We start from the raw sequence: 18,009 nt of genomic DNA, 5'->3' as shown, positions 1-18,009 counted from the left end.
TGCTTGATTTAACAGGCAGTGCCAAAATTTTCCTTTCCTGCTCCACAAACAACCTTCAGACTCACTGCTTTCATTCATCAACAGCCATTTTACTCACCTTGCAGCTCACATCATTTTCTGAGACACATTTTGGCTTCCATCTTGACCAAATGCAAGCAACACAGTTGCCATTAGAACACAAGGACTTCAAAAAACACGGCAGTGAGACATAATTCTTCAAAGCGGACATTCCAGCCTCTCATTCACATGACTTTCTTTTCATGACATTAACGTGATGGACCTGCGACGGCTGAAGTACAGTCAATGAGAACCAGCTCCCAATATTGGAATTGAACGCAGGGAATTTGCAGCCCCTGTGCCCCTGGCCAATGGCATTACTCTGAACATTACCACCTGAAAGGCCCAGCATTCAAAGGCATGTCACTGGTCAGTAATGTGCTTCACATCCGGGGATGAGTTGGAATGTTAAAGTCACTGAATTCCTTGCAAGTACTTACCGAAGTAAGGGAGTTGAAGTGAGTTGTTTTTGTGTAGAAGAAGTGGCATTGTTCGAAACAGTTGGCCTTGGTTTGAGAAACAGCAGTGTATGCCAAGGCATTGAAAGATGCAGTCCTAGACAGCAATGTGGAATGCAGCAAGGAGCCTGGTATAAATGCAGTTTGCTCAGAGTGGTGTGTTTGCAGTTTGGGTCTTGATTGTGTGAAAAGTGTGATTTGATGCATGAGGCATATTACATGTAAAGTTTTGTGTGTGATGGACATGGTTGTGGAGGCGTAACTTGTGTTTCTTTTGAGCCATAAATAGCGTTGAAGTGGTAAAATTTGGCAGTCGCAAATTTCAGGATAGGCTGGCAGGAAATGTAAGCTGACGAGAGCATTTGAAAAATTAATGCCAGGAGTGGGATTTGAACCCACACCCCAAGAAAGGGACCAGAATTCACCAAGCCATTACAAGGAAAGGAATCACACTCATTGAGTCTGGCGCCTTAGACCACTTGGCCATCCTGAAAAGTTATTGTTTGATGTGGGTGACGTGTGCTCCATATTCTGTACACTAACTGAACTGGAGCACACCAATGTCTCTTTTGGAGTGACAAAGCATACCCATCAATTGCTCGTGCTTGATTTAACAGGCAGTGACAAAATTCTCCTTTCCTGCTCCACAAACAACCTTCAGACTCACAGCTGTCATTCAGCAACAGCCGTTTTACCACCTTGCAGCACACATCATTTTTTGAGACACATTTTGGCTTCCATCTTGACCAATTGCAAGCAACACAGTCGCCATTGGAACACAAGTCCTTCAAAAAACACGGCAGTAAGACAAAATCCTTCAAAGCGGACATTCCAGCCTCTCATTCACATGACTTTCTTTTCATTACATTAACGTGATGGACCTGTGACGGCTGTAGACCAGTCAATGAGCAGCAGCTCCCAATATTGGAATTGAACGCAGGGAATTTGCAGCCCCTGTGCCCCTGGCCAATGGCATTACTCTGAACATTACCACCTGAGAGGCCCAGAATTCAAAGTCATGTCATTGGTCAGTAATGTGCTTCATATCCGGGGATGAGTTGGAATGTTAAAGTCACTGAATTCCTTGCAAGTACTTACCACAGTAAGGGAGTTGAAGTGAGTTGTTTTTGTGTAGAAGAAGTGGCATTGTTCGAAAAAGTTGGCCTGGGTTTGAGAAACAGCAGTGTATGCCAAGGCATTGAAAGATGCAGTCCTAGACAGCAATGTGGAATGCAGCCAGGAGCCAGGTATAAACGCAGTTTGCTCAGTGTGGTGTGTTTGCAGTTTGGGTCTTGATTGTGTGAAAAGTGTGATTTGATGCATGAGCCATATTACATGTAAAGTTTTGTGTGTGATGGACATGGTTGTGGAGGCGTAACTTGTGTTTGTATTGAGACGTAAATAGCGTTGAAGTGGTACCATGTGGTTGGCGCAAATTTCAGGAGAGATGTCAGGAAATGTAAGCTGACGAATGCATTTGAAAAATTATTGTCAGGAGTGGGATTTGAACCCACGCCCCTAGAAAGGGAACAGAATTCACCAAGCCATTACAAGGAAAAGAATCACACTCCTTGAGTCTGGCACCTTAGACCACTCGGCCATCCTGACAAGTTATTGTTTGATGTGGGTGACGTGTGCTCCATATTCTGTACACTAACTGAACTGGAGCACACCGTTGTCTCTTTTGCAGTGACAAAGCATACCCATCAATTGATCGTGCTTGATTTAACAGGCAGTGACAAAATTCTCCTTTCCTGCTCCACAAACAACCTTCAGACTCACAGCTTTTATACACCAACAGCCATTTTACCACATTGCAGCACACATCATTTTTTGAGACACATTTTGGCTTCCATCTTGACCAAACGCAAGCAACACAGTCGCCACTGGAACACAAGTCCTTCAAAAAACACGGCTGTAAGACATAGTCCTTCAAAGCGGACATTCCAGCCTCTCACTCACATGACTTTGTTTTCATGACATTAACGTGATGGACCTGTGACGGCTGAAGACCTGTCAATGAGCAACAGCTCCCAATACTCGAATTGAACGAAGGGAATTTGCAGCCCCTGTGCCCCTGGCCAATGGTATTACTCTGAACATTACCACCTGAAAGGCCCAGCATTCAAAGGCATGTCATTGGTCAGTAATGTGCTTCACCTCCGGGGATGAGTTGGAATGTTAAAGTCACTGAATTCCTTGCAAGTACTTACCACAGTAAGGGAGTTGAAGTGAGTTGTTTTTGTGTAGAAGAAGTGGCATTGTTCGAAACAGTTGGCCTGGGTTTGAGAAACAGCAGTGTATGCCAAGGCATTGAAAGATGCAGTCCTAGACAGCAATGTGGAATGCAGCAAGGAGCCAGGTATAAATGCAGTTTGCTCAGAGTGGTGTGTTTGCAGTTTGGGTCTTGATTGTGTCAAAAGTGTGATTTAATGCATGAGGCATATTACATGTAAAGTTTTGTGTGTGATGGACATGGTTGTGGAGGCGTAACTTGTGTTTGTATTGAGGCGTAAATTGCTTTGAAGTGGTAAAATATGGCAGTCGCAAATTTCAGGAGAGGCTGGCAGGAAATGTAAGCTGATGAGAGCATTTGAAAAATTAATGCCAGGAGTGGGATTTGTACCCACACCCCTAGAAAGGGACCAGAATTCACCAAGCCATTACAAGGAAAGGAATCACACTCCTTAAGTCTAGCACCTGAGAGAACTCCGCCATACTGAACAATTGCTATTTGTTTAGGTTGATGTGTGCTCCATATTCTGTACACTAACTTAACTGGAGCACACCGTTGTCTCGTGCGCAGTGACAAAACATACCGATCAATTGCTCATGCTTGATTTAACAGGCAGTGACAAAATTCTCCTTTCCTGCTCAACAAACAACCTTCAGACTCACAGCTTTCATTCAGCAACAGCCGTTTAACCACCTTGCAGCACACATCATTTTTTGAGACACATTTTGGCTTCCATCTTGACCAAACGCAAGCAACACAGTCGCCATTGGAACACAAGTCCTTCAAAAAACACGGCAGTAAGACATAATCCTTCAAAGCCGACATTCCAGCCTCTCATTCACATGACTTTCTTTTCATGACATTAACGTGATGGACCTGTGACGGCTGAAGACCAGTCAATGAGCAACAGCTCCCAATATTGGAATTGAACGAAGGGAATTTGCAGCCCCTGTGCCCCTGGCCAATGGCATTACTCTGAACATTATCACCTGAAAGGCCCAGCATTCAAAGGCATGTCATTGGTCAGTAATGTGCTTCACATCCGGGGATGAGTTGGAATGTTAAAGTCACTGAATTCCTTGCAAGTACTTACCACAGTAAGGGAGTTGAAAAGAGTTGTTTTTGTGTAGAAGAAGTGGCATTGTTCGAAACAGTTGGCCTGGGTTTGAGAAACAGCAGTGTATGCCAAGGCATTGAAAGATGCAGTCCTAGACTGCAATGTGGAATGCAGCAAGGAGCCAGGTATAAACGCAGTTTGCTCAGAGTGGTGTGTTTGCAGTTTGGGTCTTGATTGTGTGAAAAGTGTGATTTGATGCATGAGCCATATTACATGTAAAGTTTTGTGTGTGATGGACATGGTTGTGGAGGCGTAACTTGTGTTTGTATTGAGACGTAAATAGCGTTGAAGTGGTACCATGTGGTTGGCGCAAATTTCAGGAGAGATGTCAGGAAATGTAAGCTGACGAAAGCATTTGAAAAATTATTGTCAGGAGTGGGATTTGAACCCACGCCCCTAGAAAGGGACCAGAATTGACCAAGCCATTACAAGGAAAGGAATCACACTCTTGGAGTCTGGCACCTTAGACCACTCGGCCATCCTGACAAGTTATTGTTTGCAGTGGGTGACGTGTGCTCCATATTCTGTACACTAACTGAACTGGAGCACACCATTTTCTCTTTTGCAGTGACAAAGCATACCCATCAATTGCTCGTGCTTGATTTAACAGGCAGTGACAAAATTCTCCTTTCCTGCTCCACAAACAACCTTCAGACTCACAGCTTTCATTCATCAAAAGCAGTTTAACCACCTTGCAGCACACATCATTTTTTGAGACACATTTTGGCTTCCATCTTGACCAGACGCAAGCAACACAGTCGCCATTGGAACACAAGTCCTTCAAAAAACACGGCAGTAAGACATAATCCTTCAAAGCAGACATTCCAGCCTCTCATTCACATGACTTTCTTTTCATGACATTAACGTGATGGACCTGTGACGGCTGAAGACCAGTCAATGAGCAACAGCTCCCAATATTGGAATTGAACGAAGGGAATTTGCAGCCCCTGTGCCCCTGGCCAATGGCATTACTCTGAACATTATCACCTGAAAGGCCCAGCATTCAAAGGCATGTCATTGGTCAGTAATGTGCTTCACATCCGGGGATGAGTTGGAATGTTAAAGTCACTGAATTCCTTGCAAGTACTTACCACAGTAAGGGAGTTGAAGTGAGTTGTTTTTGTGTAGAAGAAGTGGCATTGTTCGAAACAGTTGGCCTGGGTTTGAGAAACAGCAGTGTATGCCAAGGCATTGAAAGATGCAGTCCTAGACTGCAATGTGGAATGCAGCAAGGAGCCAGGTATAAACGCAGTTTGCTCAGAGTGGTGTGTTTGCAGTTTGGGTCTTGATTGTGTGAAAAGTGTGATTTGATGCATGAGCCATATTACATGTAAAGTTTTGTGTGTGATGGACATGGTTGTGGAGGCGTAACTTGTGTTTGTATTGAGACGTAAATAGCGTTGAAGTGGTACCATGTGGTTGGCGCAAATTTCAGGAGAGATGTCAGGAAATGTAAGCTGACGAAAGCATTTGAAAAATTGTCGGGAGTGGGATTTGAACCCACGCCCCTAGAAAGGGACCAGAATTGACCAAGCCATTACAAGGAAAGGAATCACACTCTTGGAGTCTGGCACCTTAGACCACTCGGCCATCCTGACAAGTTATTGTTTGAAGTGGGTGACGTGTGCTCCATATTCTGTACACTAACTGAACTGGAGCACACCATTTTCTCTTTTGCAGTGACAAAGCATACCCATCAATTGCTCGTGCTTGATTTAACAGGCAGTGACAAAATTCTCCTTTCCTGCTCCACAAACAACCTTCAGACTCACAGCTTTCATTCATCAAAAGCAGTTTAACCACCTTGCAGCACACATCATTTTTTGAGACACATTTTGGCTTCCATCTTGACCAGACGCAAGCAACACAGTCGCCATTGGAACACAAGTCCTTCAAAAAACACGGCAGTAAGACATAATCCTTCAAAGCAGACATTCCAGCCTCTCATTCACATGACTTTCTTTTCATGACATTAACGTGATGGACCTGCGACGGCTGAAGTCCAGTCAATGAGAACCAGCTCCAAATATTGGAATTGAACGAAGGGAATTTGCAGCCCCTGTGCCCCTGGACAATGGTATTACTCTGAACATTACCACCTGAAAGGCCCAGCATTCAAAGGCATGTCATTGGTCAGTAATGTGCTTCACATCCGGGGATGAGTTGGAATGTTAAAGTCACTGAATTCCTTGCAATTACTTATCAAAGTAAGGGCGTTGAAGTGAGTTGTTTTTGTGTAGAAGAAGTGGCATTGTTCGAAACAGTTGGCCTGGGTTTGAGAAACAGCAGTGTACGCCATGGCATTGAAAGATGCAGTCCTAGACTGCAATGTGGAATGCAGCAAGGAGCTAGGTATAAATGCAGTTTGCTCAGAGTGGTGTGTTTGCAGTTTGGGTCTTGATTGTGTGAAAAGTGTGATTTGATGCATGAGGCATATTACATGTAAAGTTCTGTGTGTGATGGACATGGTTGTGGAGGCGTAACTTGTGTTTGCATTGAGACGTAATTAGCGTTGAAGTGGTATAATGTAGCAGGCGCAAATTTCAGGAGATCTGGCAGGAAATGTAAGCTGACGAGAGCATTTGAAAAGATTAATATCAGGAGTGGGATTTGAACCCACGCCCCTAGAAAGGGACCAGAATTCACCAAGCCATTACAAGGAAAGGAGTCACACTCCTTGCGTCTGGCGTCTTAGACCACTCGGCCATCCTGACAAGTTATTTTTGGATGTGGGTGACGTGTGCTCCATATTCTGTACACTAACTGAACTGGAGCACACCATTTTCTCTTTTGCAGTGACAAAGCATACCCATCAATTGCTCATGCTTGATTTAACAGGCAGTGACAAAATTCTCCTTTCCTGCTCCACAAACAAACTTCAGACTCACAGCTTTCATTCAGCAACAGCCATTTTACCACCTTGCAGCACACATCATTTTTTGAGACACATTTTGGCTTCCATCTTGACCAAACGCAAGCAACACAGTCGCCATTGGAACACAAGTCCTTCAAAAAACACTGCAGTAAGACATAATCCTTCAAAGCGGACATTCCAGCCTCTCACTCACATGACTTTCTTTTCATGACATTAACGTGATGGACCTGTGACGGCTGAAGACCAGTCAATGAGCAGCAGCTCCCAATATTGGAACTGAACGAAGGGAATTTGCAGCCCCTGTGCCCCTGGCCAATGGTATTACTCTGAACATTACCACCTGAAAGGCCCAGCATTCAAAGGCATGTCATTGGTCAGTAATGTGCTTCACCTCCGGGGATGAGTTGGAATGTTAAAGTCACTGAATTCCTTGCAAGTACTTACCAAAGTAAGGGAGTTGAAGTGAGTTGTTTTTGTGTAGAAGAAGTGGCATTGTTCGAAACAGTTGGCCTGGGTTTGAGAAACAGCAGTGTATGCCAAGGCATTGAAAGATGCAGTCCTAGACAGCAATGTGGAATACAGCAAGGAGCCAGGTATAAATGCAGTTTGCTCAGAGTGGTGTGTTTGCAGTTTGGGTCTTGATTGTGTTAAAAGTGTGATTTGATGCATGAATCATATTACATGTAAAGTTTTGTGATGGACATGGTTGTGGAGGCGTAACTAGTGTTTGTATTGAGACGTAAATAGCGTTGAAGTGGTACCATGTGGCAGGCGTAAATTTCAGGAGAGATGTCAGGAAATGTAAGCTGACGAAAGCATTTGAAAAATTAATGTCAGGAGTGGGATTTGAACCCATGCCCCAAGAAAGGGAACAGAATTCACCAAGCCATTACAAGGAAAGGAATCACACTCCTTGAGTCTGGCACCTTAGACCACTCCGCCATCCTGACAAGTTATTGTTTGAGGTGGGTGACGTCTGCTCCATATTCTGTACACTAACTGAACTGGAGCACACCGTTGTCTCTTTTGCAGTGACAAAGCATACCCATCAATTGCTCGTGCTTGATTTAACAGGCAGTGACAAAATTCTCCTTTCCTGCTCCACAAACAACCTTCAGACTCACAGCTTTCATTCATCAAAAGCCGTTTAACCACCTTGCAGCACACATCATTTTTTGAGACACATTTTGGCTTCCATCTTGACCAGACGCAAGCAACACAGTCGCCAATGGAACACAAGACCTTCAAAAAACACGGCAGTAAGACATAATCCTTCAAAGCGGACATTCCAGCCTCTCATTCACATGACTTTCTTTTCATGAGACTAACGTGATGGACCTGCGACGGCTGAAGTCCAGTCAATGAGAACCAGCTCCAAATATTGGAATTGAACGAAGGGAATTTGCAGCCCCTGTGCCCCTGGCCAATGGTATTACTCTGAACATTACCACCTGAAAGGCCCAGCATTCAAAGGCATGTCATTGGTCAGTAATGTGCTTCACATCCGGGGATGAGTTGGAATGTTAAAGTCACTGAATTCCTTCCAATTACTTATCAAAGTAAGGTAGTTGAAGTGAGTTGTTTTTGTGTAGAAGAAGTGGCATTGTTCGAAACAGTTGGCCTGGGTTTGAGAAACAGCAGTGTATGCCAAGGCATTGAAAGATGCAGTCCTAGACAGCAATGTGGAATACAGCAAGGAGCCAGGTATAAATGCACTTTGCTCAGAGTGGTGTGTTTGCAGTTTGGGTCTTGATTGTGTGAAAAGTGTGATTTGATGCATGAGGCATATTACATGTAAAGTTCTGTGTCTGATGAACATGGTTGTGGAGGCGTAACTTGTGTTTGCATTGAGACGTAAATAGCGTTGAAGTGGTATAATGTAGCAGGCGCAAATTTCAGGAGATCTGGCAGGAAATGTAAGCTGACGAGAGCATTTGAAAAAATTAATGTCAGGAGTGGGATTTGAACCCACGCCCCTAGAAAGGGACCAGAATTCACCAAGCCATTACATGGAAAGGAGTCACACTCCTTGAGTCTGGCGCCTTAGACCACTCGGCCATCCTGACAAGTTATGGTTTGAGATGGGTGACGTGTGCTCCATATTCTGTACACTAACTGAACTGGAGCACACCATTTTCTCTTTTGCAGTGACAAAGCATACCCATCAATTGCTCATGCTTGATTTAACAGGCAGTGACAAAATTCTCCTTTCCTGCTCCACAAACAAACTTCAGACTCACAGCTTTCATTCAGCAACAGCCATTTTACCACCTTGCAGCACACATCATTTTTTGAGACACATTTTGGCTTCCATCTTGACCAAACGCAAGCAACACAGTCGCCATTGGAACACAAGTCCTTCAAAAAACACTGCAGTAAGACATAATCCTTCAAAGCGGACATTCCAGCCTCTCACTCACATGACTTTCTTTTCATGACATTAACGTGATGGACCTGTGACGGCTGAAGACCAGTCAATGAGCAGCAGCTCCCAATATTGGAACTGAACGAAGGGAATTTGCAGCCCCTGTGCCCCTGGCCAATGGTATTACTCTGAACATTACCACCTGAAAGGCCCAGCATTCAAAGGCATGTCATTGGTCAGTAATGTGCTTCACCTCCGGGGATGAGTTGGAATGTTAAAGTCACTGAATTCCTTGCAAGTACTTACCAAAGTAAGGGAGTTGAAGTGAGTTGTTTTTGTGTAGAAGAAGTGGCATTGTTCGAAACAGTTGGCCTGGGTTTGAGAAACAGCAGTGTATGCCAAGGCATTGAAAGATGCAGTCCTAGACAGCAATGTGGAATACAGCAAGGAGCCAGGTATAAATGCAGTTTGCTCAGAGTGGTGTGTTTGCAGTTTGGGTCTTGATTGTGTTAAAAGTGTGATTTGATGCATGAATTATATTACATGTAAAGTTTTGTGATGGACATGGTTGTGGAGGCGTAACTTGTGTTTGTATTGAGACGTAAATAGCGTTGAAGTGGTACCATGTGGCAGGCGCAAATTTGAGGAGAGATGTCAGGAAATGTAAGCTGACGAAAGCATTTGAAAAATTAATGTCAGGAGTGGGATTTGAACCCATGCCCCAAGAAAGGGAACAGAATTCACCAAGCCATTACAAGGAAAGGAATCACACTCCTTGAGTCTGGCACCTTAGACCACTCGGCCATCCTGACAAGTTATTGTTTGAGGTGGGTGACGTCTGCTCCATATTCTGTACACTAACTGAACTGGAGCACACCGTTGTCTCTTTTGCAGTGACAAAGCATACCCATCAATTGCTCGTGCTTGATTTAACAGGCAGTGACAAAATTCTCCTTTCCTGCTCCACAAACAACCTTCAGACTCACAGCTTTCATTCATCAAAAGCCGTTTAACCACCTTGCAGCACACATCATTTTTTGAGACACATTTTGGCTTCCATCTTGACCAGACGCAAGCAACACAGTCGCCATTGGAACACAAGACCTTCAAAAAACACGGCAGTAAGACATAATCCTTCAAAGCGGACATTCCAGCCTCTCATTCACATGACTTTCTTTTCATGACACTAACGTGATGGACCTGCGACGGCTGAAGTCCAGTCAATGAGAACCAGCTCCAAATATTGGAATTGAACGAAGGGAATTTGCAGCCCCTGTGCCCCTGGCCAATGGTATTACTCTGAACATTACCACCTGAAAGGCCCAGCATTCAAAGGCATGTCATTGGTCGGTAATGTGCTTCACATCTGGGGATGAGTTGGAATGTTAAAGTCACTGAATTCCTTCCAATTACTTATCAAAGTAAGGTAGTTGAAGTGAGTTGTTTTTGTGTAGAAGAAGTGGCATTGTTCGAAACAGTTGGCCTGGGTTTGAGAAACAGCAGTGTATGCCAAGGCATTGAAAGATGCAGTCCTAGACAGCAATGTGGAATACAGCAAGGAGCCAGGTATAAATGCACTTTGCTCAGAGTGGTGTGTTTGCAGTTTGGGTCTTGATTGTGTGAAAAGTGTGATTTGATGCATGAGGCATATTACATGTAAAGTTCTGTGTCTGATGAACATGGTTGTGGAGGCGTAACTTGTGTTTGCATTGAGACGTAAATAGCGTTGAAGTGGTATAATGTAGCAGGCGCAAATTTCAGGAGATCTGGCAGGAAATGTAAGCTGACGAGAGCATTTGAAAAAATTTATGTCAGGAGTGGGATTTGAACCCACGCCCCTAGAAAGGGACCAGAATTCACCAAGCCATTACATGGAAAGGAGTCACACTCCTTGAGTCTGGCGCCTTAGACCACTCGGCCATCCTGACAAGTTATGGTTTGCGATGGGTGACGTGTGCTCCATATTCTGTACACTAACTGAACTGGAGCACACCATTTTCTCTTTTGCAGTGACAAAGCATACCCATCAATTGCTCATGCTTGATTTAACAGGCAGTGACAAAATTCTCCTTTCCTGCTCCACAAACAAACTTCAGACTCACAGCTTTCATTCAGCAACAGCCATTTTACCACCTTGCAGCACACATCATTTTTTGAGACACATTTTGGCTTCCATCTTGACCAAACGCAAGCAACACAGTCGCCATTGGAACACAAGTCCTTCAAAAAACACTGCAGTAAGACATAATCCTTCAAAGCGGACATTCCAGCCTCTCACTCACATGACTTTCTTTTCATGACATTAACGTGATGGACCTGTGACGGCTGAAGACCAGTCAATGAGCAGCAGCTCCCAATATTGGAACTGAACGAAGGGAATTTGCAGCCCCTGTGCCCCTGGCCAATGGTATTACTCTGAACATTACCACCTGAAAGGCCCAGCATTCAAAGGCATGTCATTGGTCAGTAATGTGCTTCACCTCCGGGGATGAGTTGGAATGTTAAAGTCACTGAATTCCTTGCAAGTACTTACCAAAGTAAGGGAGTTGAAGTGAGTTGTTTTTGTGTAGAAGAAGTGGCATTGTTCGAAACAGTTGGCCTGGGTTTGAGAAACAGCAGTGTATGCCAAGGCATTGAAAGATGCAGTCCTAGACAGCAATGTGGAATACAGCAAGGAGCCAGGTATAAATGCAGTTTGCTCAGAGTGGTGTGTTTGCAGTTTGGGTCTTGATTGTGTTAAAAGTGTGATTTGATGCATGAATTATATTACATGTAAAGTTTTGTGATGGACATGGTTGTGGAGGCGTAACTTGTGTTTGTATTGAGACGTAAATAGCGTTGAAGTGGTACCATGTGGCAGGCGCAAATTTCAGGAGAGATGTCAGGAAATGTAAGCTGACGAAAGCATTTGAAAAATTAATGTCAGGAGTGGGATTTGAACCCATGCCCCAAGAAAGGGAACAGAATTCACCAAGCAATAACAAGGAAAGGAATCACACTCCTTGAATCTGGCACCTTAGACCACTCCGCCATCCTGACAAGTTATTGTTTGAGGTGGGTGACGTCTGCTCCATATTCTGTACACTAACTGAACTGGAGCACACCGTTGTCTCTTTTGCAGTGACAAAGCATACCCATCAATTGCTCGTGCTTGATTTAACAGGCAGTGACAAAATTCTCCTTTCCTGCTCCACAAACAACCTTCAGACTCACAGCTTTCATTCATCAAAAGCCGTTTAACCACCTTGCAGCACACATCATTTTTTGAGACACATTTTGGCTTCCATCTTGACCAGACGCAAGCAACACAGTCGCCATTGGAACACAAGACCTTCAAAAAACACGGCAGTAAGACATAATCCTTCAAAGCGGACATTCCAGCCTCTCATTCACATGACTTTCTTTTCATGACATTAACGTGATGGACCTGCGACGGCTGAAGTCCAGTCAATGAGAACCAGCTCCAAATATTGGAATTGAACGAAGGGAATTTGCAGCCCCTGTGCCCCTGGCCAATGGTATTACTCTGACCATTACCACCTGAAAGGCCCAGCATTCAAAGGCATGTCATTGGTCAGTAATGTGCTTCACATCCGGGGATGAGTTGGAATGTTAAAGTCACTGAATTCCTTCCAATTACTTATCAAAGTAAGGGCGTTGAAGTGAGTTGTTTTTGTGTAGAAGAAGTGGCATTGTTCGAAACAGTTGGCCTGGGTTTGAGAAACAGCAGTGTACGCCATGGCATTGAAAGATGCAGTCCTAGACTGCAATGTGGAATGCAGCAAGGAGCTAGGTATAAATGCAGTTTGCTCAGAGTGGTGTGTTTGCAGTTTGGGTCTTGATTGTGTGAAAAATGTGATTTGATGCATGAGGCATATTACATGTAAAGTTCTGTGTGTGATGTACATGGTTGTGGAGGCGTAACTTGTGTTTGCATTGAGACGTAAATAGCGTTGAAGTGGTACAATGTAGCAGGCGCAAATTTCAGGAGATCTGGCAGGAAATGTAAGCTGACGAGAGCATTTGAAAAAATTAATGCCAGGAGTGGGATTTGAACCCACTCCCCTAGAAAGGGACCAGAATTCACCAAGCCATTACATGGAAAAGAGTCACACTCCTTGAGTCTGGCGCCTTAGACCACTCGGCCATCCTGACAAGTTATGGTTTGCGATGGGTGACGTGTGCTCCATATTCTGTACACTAACTGAACTGGAGCACACCATTTTCTCTTTTGCAGTGACAAAGCATACCCATCAATTGCTCATGCTTGATTTAACAGGCAGTGACAAAATTCTCCTTTCCTGCTCCACAAACAAACTTCAGACTCACAGCTTTCATTCAGCAACAGCCATTTTACCACCTTGCAGCACACATCATTTTTTGAGACACATTTTGGCTTCCATCTTGACCAAACGCAAGAAACACAGTCGCCATTGGAACACAAGTCCTTCAAAAAACACGGCAGTAAGGTATAATCCTTCAAAGCGGACATTCCAGCCTCTCACTCACATGACTTTCTTTTCATAACATTAACGTGATGGACCTCTGACGGCTGAAGTCCAGTCAATGAGAACCAGCTCCCAATATTGGAATTGAACGAAGGGAATTTGCAGCCCCTGTGCCCCTGGCCAATGGTATTACTCTGAACATTACCACCTGAAAGGCCCAGCATTCAAAGGCATGTCATTGGTCAGTAATGTGCTTCACATCCGGGTTGAGTTGGAATGTTAAAGTCACTGAATTCCTTGCAAGTACTCACCAAAGTAAGGGAGTTGAAGTGAGTTGTTTTTGTGTAGAAGAAGTGGCATTGTTCGAAACAGTTGGCCTGGGTTTGAGAAACAGCAGTGTACGCCATGGCATTGAAAGATGCAGTCCTAGACTGCAATGTGGAATGCAGCAAGGAGCTAGGTATAAATGCAGTTTGCTCAGAGTGGTGTGTTTGCAGTTTGGGTCTTGAATGTGTGAAAAGTGTGATTTGATGCATGAGGCATATTACATGTAAAGTTCTGTGAGTGATGGACATGGTTGTGGAGGCGTAACTTGTGTTTGCATTGAGACGTAAATAGCGTTGAAGTGGTATAATGTAGCAGGCGCAAATTTCAGGAGATCTGGCAGGAAATGTAAGCTGACGAGAGCATTTGAAAAAATTAATGTCAGGAGTGGGATTTGAACCCACACCCCTAGAAAGGGACCAGAATTCACCAAGCCATTACAAGGAAAGGAGTCACACTCCTTGAGTCTGGCGTCTTAGACCACTCGGCCATCCTGACAAGTTATTGTTTGATGTGGGTGACGTGTGCTCTTTATTCTGTACACTAACTGAACTGGAGCACACCGTTGTCTCTTTTGCAGTGACAAAGCATACCCATCAATTGCTCGTGCTTGATTTAACAGGCAGTGACAAAATTCTCCTTTCCTGCTCCACAAACAACCTTCAGACTCACAGCTTTCATTCATCAAAAGCAGTTTAACCACCTTGCAGCACACATCATTTTTTGAGACACATTTTGGCTTCCATCTTGACCAGACGCAAGCAACACAGTCGCCATTGGAACACAAGTCCTTCAAAAAACACGGCAGTAAGACATAATCCTTCAAAGCGGACATTCCAGCCTCTCACTCACATGACTTTCTTTTCATGACATTAACGTGATGGACCTGTGACGGCTGAAGACCAGTCAATGAGAACCAGCTCCAAATATTGGAATTGAACGAAGGGAATTTGCAGCCCCTGTGCCCCTGGCCAATGGTATTACTCTGAACATTACCACCTGAAAGGCCCAGCATTCAAAGGCATGTCATTGGTCAGTAATGTGCTTCACCTCCGGGGATGAGTTGGAATGTTAAAGTCACTGAATTCCTTGCAAGTACTTACCAAAGTAAGGGAGTTGAAGTGAGTTGTTTTTGTGTAGAAGAAGTGGCATTGTTCGAAACAGTTGGCCTGGGTTTGAGAAACAGCAGTGTATGCCAAGGCATTGAAAGATGCAGTCCTAGACAGCAATGTGGAATACAGCAAGGAGCCAGGTATAAATGCAGTTTGCTCAGAGTGGTGTGTTTGCAGTTTGGGTCTTGATTGTGTGAAAAGTGTGATTTGATGCATGAGGCATATTACATGTAAAGTTCTGTGTTGATGGACATGGTTGTGGAGGCGTAACTTGTGTTTGCATTGAGACGTAAATAGCGTTGAAGTGGTATAATGTAGCAGGCGCAAATTTCAGGAGATCTGGCAGGAAATGTAAGCTGACGAGAGCATTTGAAAAAATTAATGTCAGGAGTGGGATTTGAACCCACGCCCCTAGAAAGGGACCAGAATTCACCAAGCCATTACATGGAAAGGAGTCACACTCCTTGAGTCTGGCGCCTTAGACCACTCGGCCATCCTGACAAGTTATGGTTTGAGTGGGTGACGTGTGCTCCATATTCTGTACACTAACTGAACTGGAGCACACCATTTTCTCTTTTGCAGTGACAAAGCATACCCATCAATTGCTCATGCTTGATTTAACAGGCAGTGACAAAATTCTCCTTTCCTGCTCCACAAACAAACTTCAGACTCACAGCTTTCATTCAGCAACAGCCATTTTACCACCTTGCAGCACACATCATTTTTTGAGACACATTTTGGCTTCCATCTTGACCAAACGCAAGCAACACAGTCGCCATTGGAACACAAGTCCTTCAAAAAACACGGCAGTAAGACATAATCCTTCAAAGCGGACATTCCAGCCTCTCACTCACATGACTTTCTTTTCATGACATTAACGTGATGGACCTGTGACGGCTGAAGACCAGTCAATGAGCAGCAGCTCCCAATATTGGAATTGAACGAAGGGAATTTGCAGCCCCTGTGCCCCTGGCCAATGGTATTACTCTGAACATTACCACCTGAAAGGCCCAGCATTCAAAGGCATGTCATTGGTCAGTAATGTGCTTCACCTCCGGGGATGAGTTGGAATGTTAAAGTCACTGAATTCCTTGCAAGTACTTACCAAAGTAAGGGAGTTGAAGTGAGTTGTTTTTGTGTAGAAGAAGTGGCATTGTTCGAAACAGTTGGCCTGGGTTTGAGAAACAGCAGTGTATGCCAAGGCATTGAAAGATGCAGTCCTAGACAGCAATGTGGAATACAGCAAGGAGCCAGGTATAAATGCAGTTTGCTCAGAGTGGTGTGTTTGCAGTTTGGGTCTTGATTGTGTTAAAAGTGTGATTTGATGCATGAAGCATATTACATGTAAAGTTTTGTGATGGACATGGTTGTGGAGGCGTAACTTGTGTTTGTATTGAGACGTAAATAGCGTTGAAGTGGTACCATGTGGCAGGCGCAAATTTCAGGAGAGATGTCAGGAAATGTAAGCTGACGAAAGGATTTGAAAAATTAATGTCAGGAGTGGGATTTGAACCCATGCCCCTAGAAAGGGAACAGAATTCACCAAGCCATTACAAGGAAAGGAATCACACTCCTTGAGTCTGGCGCCTTAGACCACTCGGCCATCCTGACAAGTTATTGTTTGATGTGGGTGACGTGTGCTCCATATTCTGTACACTAACTGAACTGGAGCACACCGTTGTCTCTTTTGCAGTGACAAAGCATACCCATCAATTGCTCGTGCTTGATTTAACAGGCAGTGACAAAATTCTCCTTTCCTGCTCCACAAACAACCTTCAGACTCACAGCTTTCATTCATCAAAAGCCGTTTAACCACCTTGCAGCACACATCATTTTTTGAGACACATTTTGGCTTCCATCTTGACCAGACGCAAGCAACACAGTCGCCATTGGAACACAAGTCCTTCAAAAAACACGGCAGTAAGACATAATCCTTCAAAGCGGACATTCCAGCCTCTCATTCACATGACTTTCTTTTCATGACATTAACGTGATGGACCTGCGACGGCTGAAGTCCAGTCAATGAGAACCAGCTCCCAATATTGGAATTGAACGAAGGGAATTTGCAGCCCCTGTGCCCCTGGCCAATGGTATTACTCTGAACATTACCACCTGAAAGGCCCAGCATTCAAAGGCATGTCATTGGTCAGTAATGTGCTTCACATCCGGGGATGAGTTGGAATGTTAAAGTCACTGAATTCCTTGCAAGTACTTACCAAAGTAAGGGAGTTGAAGTGAGTTGTTTTTGTGTAGAAGAAGTGGCATTGTTCGAAACAGTTGGCCTGGGTTTGAGAAACAGCAGTGTATGCCAAGGCATTGAAAGATGCAGTCCTAGACAGCAATGTGGAATACAGCAAGGAGCCAGGTATAAATGCACTTTGCTCAGAGTGGTGTGTTTGCAGTTTGGGTCTTGATTGTGTGAAAAGTGTGATTTGATGCATGAGGCATATTACATGTAAAGTTCTGTGTCTGATGAACATGGTTGTGGAGGCGTAACTTGTGTTTGCATTGAGACGTAAATAGCGTTGAAGTGGTATAATGTAGCAGGCGCAAATTTCAGGAGATCTGGCAGGAAATGTAAGCTGACGAGAGCATTTGAAAAAATTAATGTCAGGAGTGGGATTTGAACCCACGCCCCTAGAAAGGGACCAGAATTCACCAAGCCATTACATGGAAAGGAGTCACACTCCTTGAGTCTGGCGCCTTAGACCACTCGGCCATCCTGACAAGTTATGGTTTGAGGTGGGTGACGTGTGCTCCATATTCTGTACACTAACTGAACTGGAGCACACCATTTTCTCTTTTGCAGTGACAAAGCATACCCATCAATTGCTCATGCTTGATTTAACAGGCAGTGACAAAATTCTCCTTTCCTGCTCCACAAACAAACTTCAGACTCACAGCTTTCATTCAGCAACAGCCATTTTACCACCTTGCAGCACACATCATTTTTTGAGACACATTTTGGCTTCCATCTTGACCAAACGCAAGCAACACAGTCGCCATTGGAACACAAG

At 44.2% G+C, this 18,009-nt stretch overlaps 11 non-coding genes across 11 annotated transcripts; all 11 read right to left on the bottom strand.

Moving 5' to 3' along the window:
• Positions 1 to 2,004: 2,004 nt before the first annotated feature.
• trnal-caa lies at positions 2,005 to 2,123 on the bottom strand. Its single transcript has 2 exons — positions 2,086 to 2,123; positions 2,005 to 2,039 (listed from the first exon to the last, which is right to left on the bottom strand). It is a non-coding gene; the product is annotated as a tRNA-Leu (tRNA).
• Positions 2,124 to 4,235: 2,112 nt separating this feature from the next.
• trnaw-cca lies at positions 4,236 to 4,354 on the bottom strand. The gene is made up of 2 exons: positions 4,317 to 4,354; positions 4,236 to 4,281 (listed from the first exon to the last, which is right to left on the bottom strand). It is a non-coding gene; the product is annotated as a tRNA-Trp (tRNA).
• Positions 4,355 to 5,347: 993 nt separating this feature from the next.
• trnaw-cca lies at positions 5,348 to 5,466 on the bottom strand. The gene is made up of 2 exons: positions 5,429 to 5,466; positions 5,348 to 5,393 (listed from the first exon to the last, which is right to left on the bottom strand). It is a non-coding gene; the product is annotated as a tRNA-Trp (tRNA).
• Positions 5,467 to 8,690: 3,224 nt separating this feature from the next.
• On the bottom strand, positions 8,691 to 8,809 carry trnal-caa. Its single transcript has 2 exons — positions 8,772 to 8,809; positions 8,691 to 8,736 (listed from the first exon to the last, which is right to left on the bottom strand). It is a non-coding gene; the product is annotated as a tRNA-Leu (tRNA).
• Positions 8,810 to 9,801: 992 nt separating this feature from the next.
• On the bottom strand, positions 9,802 to 9,920 carry trnal-caa. The gene is made up of 2 exons: positions 9,883 to 9,920; positions 9,802 to 9,836 (listed from the first exon to the last, which is right to left on the bottom strand). It is a non-coding gene; the product is annotated as a tRNA-Leu (tRNA).
• A 997-nt stretch (positions 9,921 to 10,917) lies between these two features.
• On the bottom strand, positions 10,918 to 11,036 carry trnal-caa. Its single transcript has 2 exons — positions 10,999 to 11,036; positions 10,918 to 10,963 (listed from the first exon to the last, which is right to left on the bottom strand). It is a non-coding gene; the product is annotated as a tRNA-Leu (tRNA).
• Positions 11,037 to 13,144: 2,108 nt separating this feature from the next.
• Positions 13,145 to 13,263, bottom strand: trnal-caa. Its single transcript has 2 exons — positions 13,226 to 13,263; positions 13,145 to 13,190 (listed from the first exon to the last, which is right to left on the bottom strand). It is a non-coding gene; the product is annotated as a tRNA-Leu (tRNA).
• A 996-nt stretch (positions 13,264 to 14,259) lies between these two features.
• On the bottom strand, positions 14,260 to 14,378 carry trnal-caa. The gene is made up of 2 exons: positions 14,341 to 14,378; positions 14,260 to 14,305 (listed from the first exon to the last, which is right to left on the bottom strand). It is a non-coding gene; the product is annotated as a tRNA-Leu (tRNA).
• A 996-nt stretch (positions 14,379 to 15,374) lies between these two features.
• Positions 15,375 to 15,493, bottom strand: trnal-caa. Its single transcript has 2 exons — positions 15,456 to 15,493; positions 15,375 to 15,420 (listed from the first exon to the last, which is right to left on the bottom strand). It is a non-coding gene; the product is annotated as a tRNA-Leu (tRNA).
• A 991-nt stretch (positions 15,494 to 16,484) lies between these two features.
• On the bottom strand, positions 16,485 to 16,603 carry trnal-caa. Its single transcript has 2 exons — positions 16,566 to 16,603; positions 16,485 to 16,519 (listed from the first exon to the last, which is right to left on the bottom strand). It is a non-coding gene; the product is annotated as a tRNA-Leu (tRNA).
• A 997-nt stretch (positions 16,604 to 17,600) lies between these two features.
• On the bottom strand, positions 17,601 to 17,719 carry trnal-caa. Its single transcript has 2 exons — positions 17,682 to 17,719; positions 17,601 to 17,646 (listed from the first exon to the last, which is right to left on the bottom strand). It is a non-coding gene; the product is annotated as a tRNA-Leu (tRNA).
• Between the last annotated feature and the right edge of the window lie 290 nt (positions 17,720 to 18,009).

This window comes from Carcharodon carcharias, chromosome 13 (genome assembly GCF_017639515.1).
Source record: "Carcharodon carcharias isolate sCarCar2 chromosome 13, sCarCar2.pri, whole genome shotgun sequence".
Lineage (NCBI taxonomy): Eukaryota > Metazoa > Chordata > Chondrichthyes > Lamniformes > Lamnidae > Carcharodon > Carcharodon carcharias.
Note: the sequence above shows the minus strand (reverse complement) of the source record. Positions and strands in the feature narration are given on the sequence as shown.